The following is a 7,356-nucleotide window of genomic DNA, read 5'->3' on the forward strand; positions in this document are numbered from 1 at the left end:
AGCTTTACTGTATGATTAAATGATGATGGCGTCCTCTTGGGTAAAATATTCCGGAGGTAAAATAGTCCCCCATTCCGATCTCCAGGCGGGGACTACTCAAGATGACGTCGTTATCAGGAGAAAGAAAACTGGCGTTCTACGGATCGGAGTGTGGAATGTCAGATCCCTTAATCGGGCAGGTAGGTTGGAAAATTTAAAAAGGAAAATGGATAGGTTAAAGTTAGATATAGTGGGAATTATTGAAGTTCGGTGGCAGGAGGAACAAGACTTTTGGTTAGGTGAATACAGGGTTATAAATACAAAATCAAATTCGGGTAATGCAGGAGTAGGTTTAATACTGAATAAAAAAACAGGAGAGTGGGTAAGCTACTACAGACAGCATAGCGAACGCACTACTGTGGCCGAGATAGACACGAAGCCTACGCCTACTACAAGTTTATATGCAAACTAGCTCTGCAGATAACGAAGAAATTGAAGAAATGTATGATGAGATAAAAGAAATTATTCAGGTAGTGAAAGGAGACGAAAATTTAATAGTCATGGGTGACTGGAATTCGACAGTAGGAAAAGGAAGAGAAGGAAACGTAGTAGGTGAATATGGATTTGCACTTAGAAATGAAAGAGGAAGCCGCCTGGTAGAATTTTGCACAGAGCATAACTTAGTCATAGCTAACACTTGGTTCAAGAATCATGAAAGAAGGTTGTATACATGGAACAACCCTGGAGATACTAGAAGGTTTCAGATAGAGAGTTAGGAACAAGATTTTAAATTGTAAGACATTTCCAGGGCCAGATGAGCACTCTGACCACAATCTATTGGTTAGGAACTGTAGATTGAAACTGAAGAAACTGCAAAAAGGTGGTAATTTAAGGAGATGGGATATGAATAAACTAAAAGAACCAGAGATTGTACAGAGTTTCAAGGAGAGCATAAGGAAACAATTGACAGGAATGGGGGAGAGAAATACAGTATAAGAAGAATGGGTAGCTTTGAGGAATGAAATAATGAAGGCAGAAGAGGACCAACTAGGTAAAAAGATAAGGGGTATTAGAAATCCTTGGGTAACATAAGAGACACTGAATTTAATTGATGAAAAGAGAAAATACAAAAACGCAGTAAGTGAAGCAGGCAAAAATGAATACAAAAGTCTCAAAAATGGGATAGAATGGAAGTGCAAAATGGCTAAGCAGGGATGGCTATAGGACAAATGTAAGGATATAGAGGCTTATCTCATGAGGGGTAAGATAAATACTGCCTACAGGAAAATTAAAGAGACCTTTGGAGAAAAAAGAACCACTTGCATGAATATCAAGAGCTCAGATGGAAACCCAGTTCTAAGGAAAGAAGGGAAAGCAGAAAGGTGGAAGGAGTATATAGAGGGTCTATACAGGGGCGATGTTCTTGAGGACAATATTATGGAAATGGAAGAGGAGGTAGATGAAGATGAAATGGGAGACATGATACTGTGTGAAGAGTTTGACAGAGCACTGAAAGACCTAAGTCGAAACAAGGTCCCGGGAGTAGACAACATTCCATTAGAACTACTGACAGCCTTCGGAGAGACAGTCCTGACAAAACTCTACCATCTGTTGAGCAAGATGTATGAGACAGACGAAATACCCTCACACTTGAAGAAGAATATAATAATTCCAATCCCAAAGAAAGCAGGTGTTGACAGATGTGAAAATTACCGAACTATCAGTTTAATAAGTCACAGCCGCAAAATACTAACACGAATTCTTTACAGACGAATGGAAAAACTAGTACAAGCCGACATCGGGGATGATCAGTTAGGATTCCGTAGAAATACTGGAACACGTGAGGCAATACTGACCCTACGATTTATCTTAGAAAATAGATTAAGGAAAGGCAAACCTCCGTTTCTAACATGTGTAGACTTAGAGAAAGCTTTTGACAGTGTTGACTGGAATACTCTCTTTCAAATTCTGAAGGTGGCAGGGGTAAAATACAGGCAGCGAAAGGCTACTTACAATTTGTACAAAAACCAGATGGCAGTTATAAGAGTTGAGGGACATGAAAGGGAAGCAGTGGTTGGGAAGGGAGTGAGACAGGATTGTAACCTCTTCCCGATGCTATTCAATCTGTATATTGAGCAAGCAGTAAGGGGAACAAAAGAAAATTTCGGAATAGGTGTTAAAATCCATGGAGAAGAAATAAAAACTTTGAGGTTCGCCGATGACATTGTAATTCTGTCAGAGACAGCAAAGGACTTGGAAGAGCAGTTGAACGGAATGGATAGTGTCTTGAAAGGAGGGTATAAGATGAACATCAACGAAAGCAAAACAAGGATAATGGAATGTAGTTGAATTAAGTCGGGTGATGCTGAGGGAATTAGATTAGGAAATGAGACACTTGAAGTAGTAAATGAGTTTTGCTATTTGGGGAGCAAAATAACTGATGATGTTCGAAGTAGAGATGATATAAAATGTAAACTGGCAATGGCAAGGAAAGCGTTTCTGAAGAAGAGAAATTTGTTAACATTGAGTACAGATGTAAGTGTCAGGAAGTTGTTTCTGAAAGTATTTGTATGGAGTATAGCCATGTATGGAAGTGAAACATGGACGATAAATAGTTTAGACCAGAAGAGAATAGAAGCTTTCGAAATGTGGTGCTACAGAAGAATGCTGAAGATTAGATGGGTAGATCACATAACTAATGAGGAGGTATTGAATAGAACTGGGGAGAAGAGTTTGTAGCAAAACTTGACTAGAAGAAGGGATCGGTTGGTAGGACATGTTCTGAGGCATCAAGGGCTCACCAATTTAGTACTGGAGGGTAGCGTGGAGGGTAAAAATCATAGAGGGAGACAAAGAGATGAATACACTAAGCAGATTCCGAAGGATGTAGGCTGCAGTAGGTACTGGGAGATGAAGAGGCTTGCACAAGATAGAGTAGCATGGAGAGCTGCATCAAACCAGTCTCAGGACTGAAGACCACAACAGCAACAACTCTTTTACGAATATTTTAGTATGATCTACCCTGAGCGCAAAAGAAGTGTTATCAAGAACTCGGCGCCCTGAATTATTTACTCTTAAGGACTGAAATTCAGTCTTTGTACTAAGAAGTGTGCAATGATCCGTGTTTCCCGCTTGAAGAGATGGTTTGCGGAAGATGTCCAATAATGTGATGTTTTGCCAGCAACATGACGTCGAGACGTGGTTGAGTGGATTGCCCCTTTCATGGTGACGTGGAGAGAAGGTTAAATTAAAAAAGAAACAGACAAAATATTGTAAATTATTATTGTTCTCCAACATGTAGAAAACACGATTACGTCAGTGTATATTGGAATAAATGAACGTTGGTGCCGTCAAAGAACCAGCACAACAAGTCTAGACAGTCTGTGATGGGCATGAATGAATAGGGAAACCTTATCAAAAGCAACCGTCATATCTCCTTCACCACGGCGTAGACGTCGATGATGTCCGTTATATCCTCCCAATGGTGGGCACAGAATCTAACGTGCGCCCAGAGAAGGCTAGCCAAATTCTTTGCAAGTCTATAGGTCGGCGATCCGATGGTGCTCACTATAGGTCTTCCAGCTGTATTTTTCTGATTTACATTATGTGGCGCAGCGTCAAACGCCTGGTGAAGTTCCGCGTCAAGAAGGCCAAGTTATTGGTTCAAATGGCTCTGAGCACTATGGGACTCAACTGCTGTGGTCACCAGTCCCCTAGAACCTAGAACTACTTAAACCTAACTAACCTAAGGACATCACACACATCCATGCCCGAGGCAGGATTCGAGCCTGCGACCGTAGCAGTCTCACGGTTCCCGACTGCGCGCCTAGAACGGCGAGACCACCTCGGCCGGCGGCCAAGTTATTAAACTCGCTAGTCTTTCTACTACGCTGCCGTGATGACAAGACGAATCCACGATGTACAATCATGCACGACCACATAAAGTTAACAAAGGAAATAGAGAGGGACGGTTCCTTGCCGTTCCTGGATGTCCACGTCCGCCGTAACCCCATTGGGTGCCTCGTTCAGCGTTTATCGCAAGCCCACGTACACGAATCGGTATCTGGAGGCTCCAGCTACCAGGTCCCAACACTGAAACCGTCTCAGATGCCGAAAACCTGCCGATGCAACTGAGCCACGTTTGAAATGTTTTCAAGGGAAACGGTTACAACAAGAGACAAATTTCGCAAGCAGTTTCATCTAAGATCCGGAAGCACAAGTCCAGAAGAAGACAGGAAGAAGATTGCGTTTTACCATTTTGTGGTTAAATAAGAGGAAATATTAGCCGACTTCAGAAGAGACATAAAATTGACACAGTATTCACGCCTGCAACAAAGATCCGGCAAGTAATGAAGCCTCTGAATGACGATGTAGGTCTCAAAACACCTATAATATACAATATAAAGCGTGGATTGCGCCGTTTTATGTCGGTTAATCTGTCCCCATCATTGAACAGCAGAAAATGAAAAGTGTTTCTGCTTACGCTATCTCGAAAAATCAGCTGTGAAGAAACATGCACTGGAAAACGGACACCGAATTGACTTCGATGAAACTTCCATTATTAAATGGACCAACGGCTTGTGGGATAGCGTAACAAACGAAGCAACAGAGATAAAAATATCGGGCAACACCATCGATAAAGACGGTGGTTTGCATTTGAGTACGGCCTGGGGCCTTTTGATTGGGGAATAGAAGCGAGCGCGGCTGTCGCGCCACCAAAACATCACCATATATGATGTGGAACTGAGCACCAGTGACGTCACTGGCGACAGCGCGGCTGTATAAGCATCCATACGACAGTCAACAACGTAACGATGACAGATGAGCTCTCTGACGAAAGATCTTGGGCAGTTTTTATTCCGGCGTCACTCCTTTCACAGCTACCGCCCGTTGCGGTCATGTTGGCCATGTGAAAATGTAGACGTTGAACTTTATATAACGTGTCGTGATTCGAAAACAAATAGGTGAACTGCCTGCTGCAGGTTCCCTATTATCTAAATCATCAACTTCACCTGCCAATCTCGATAGCTAAACAAAAAAACTTCTTGACTTTGGGCACAAGAAGAATAGCAGAAAGATATCTTACGCATAAATTAGTTGCATTCATCGCAGTAAAACAGCTGAAATGAGAGGCCATCCATTATCGCTATAAAAGATCAGTACTCTCACTATTAATGAAATAACATGAAACAATAAGTCTTGTAAGGTCAAGACAAAACAATAAAATACGCTGAAGCGCCAGAGAAACTGGTATAAACATGCATATTCCAATACGGAGATGCGTAAACAGGCAGAATACCTGCGCTACGGTCGGCAACGCCCACATAAGACAACTAGTGTCTGGCGCAGTCTTTGGATCGGTTACTGCTGCTACAGTGGCCTGTTATCAAGTTTTAAGTGATTTTCAACGTGATGTTACAGTCGGCGCACGAGCGATGGGACTCTGCATATCCGAGGTACCGATGAAGTGGGGATTTCCCGCGTACCACTATTTCGCGAGTGTACCGTGAATGTCAGGAATCCGGTAAAACATCAAATCTCCGACATCGCTGCAAGAACGGGAACAACGACGACGGAAAAGAATCTTTCAACGGGACAGAAGTGCACCACTCCCACAAATTGCTGCAGATTTCAGTGCTGGGCCATCAACAAATATCAGTGTTAGAACCATTCAACGAAACATCATCAATGTAGGCTTTCGCTGCAGAAGGCCCAGTCGTGTGCACTTGATGACTGCTCGACAGTAAGCATTACGCCTAGCCTGGGCCCGTCAACACCAACATTGGACTGTTGATGACTGTAAACATGTTGCCTTTTCGGACGAGTCTCGCTTCAAATTGTATCGAACGGATGGACGTGTACAGGTGTGGAGACAACCTCATGAATCCATGGACCCTGCATGTCAGCAGAGGACTGTTCAAGCTGGTGGGGGCTCCGACGATATAGCACCCTTCATATGTCTAGATACGACTCTGACAAGTAACACGTACGTAAGCATCCTGTCTGATGACCTGCATCCATTCTTGTTCATAGCGCATTTCGACCGACTTCGGCAGTTCCATCAGGACAATGCGACACCCTGAGCGCATGCTCAGAATTGCTACAGAGTGGCTCCAGGAACACTCCTCTCAGCTTAAACACTTCCGCCACCAAACTCCCGAGACATGAACATTATTGAGCTCATCTGGCATTCCTTGCAACATGCTGTTCATAAGAGATTTCCACCCCCTCGTATTCTTACGGATTTATGGACAGCTCTGCAGGATTCATGGTGTCCATTCCCTCCAGCACTCGACATCAGTCGAGTCCATGCCACGTCGTTTTGCGGCACTTCCGCGTATTCGCGGGGCCCCTATACGATATTAGGCAGATGTACTAGTTTCTTTGGCTCTTCAGTGTATCATTGAATGCAGGAATCAAACATGATCAACTCGTCCAGCCTCTTTGAGAGAGAATGCTTTGAGAATTTGAAATAAAAACGGAAATAATCAATAGCCACCGAGATCCGCGTTCGAGCAAAACCCCACTAAGCCTGCCGGGTCAGCATGGCCAAAGTCGCCACGCCCGGTGAATGAGATGCAAACTATTGTATCATTCCTAAAATCGGATGTTATTCGAATACTGCGCCACTAAACCGAACTGCATCGGTTCATGGTTGCTACCGAGTAACGGAAACAAGCTCATAGATACCGAACATGGTAGCAACACGCGATCTACTGCTGTCACGATGTGACTCCAACCTCTAACTGCAGCGAAATGTGGCCCTGAGTGCGGCTCTCCGCACTTTTGTCAATTCGAATGCCCTCCACGGTAATTTTTGATTGCCAAACATGTCCTCTAAAGTCATTTGCAATAAATGTCACTAGAGAATTATTTGACCTTGAAGTATAATTTTCTCACTTTTAAAATAATTTGTATGACAAAAAGTACCAAATCCAAGCCGTCCGGATGGACGAGCGGTTCTAGGCGCTACAGTCTGGAACCGCGCGACCGCTGCGGTCGCAGGTTCGAATCCTGCCTCTGGTACGGATGTGTGTGATGTCCTTAGGTTAGTTTGGTTTAAGTACTAAGTTCTAGGGGACTGATGACCTCAGAAGTTAAGTCCCATAGTGCTCAGAGCCATTTTTTGAACCAAATTCTACATTGAAGTCTTAATAGCTGTACAACTATAATGAGGAATAACTTAAATTTTTCTAAGAGACAAATCAATGCGTCCCAGACAAGCTGTATGTCAAGTATGGATGCATACGGAAATATTGTGGCTGCTTTAACTTTTTCTCCTCTACTCAAAAATTTGCTCAGTTGTATTTGGTACCTTTCGGAAACAAGCTATACATCTACCGAGTTCCATCCAATTCCGGCAATTCCTTCGTATCA

Source organism: Schistocerca gregaria, chromosome 1 (genome assembly GCF_023897955.1).
Source record: "Schistocerca gregaria isolate iqSchGreg1 chromosome 1, iqSchGreg1.2, whole genome shotgun sequence".
In the NCBI taxonomy this organism is placed as follows: domain Eukaryota; kingdom Metazoa; phylum Arthropoda; class Insecta; order Orthoptera; family Acrididae; genus Schistocerca; species Schistocerca gregaria.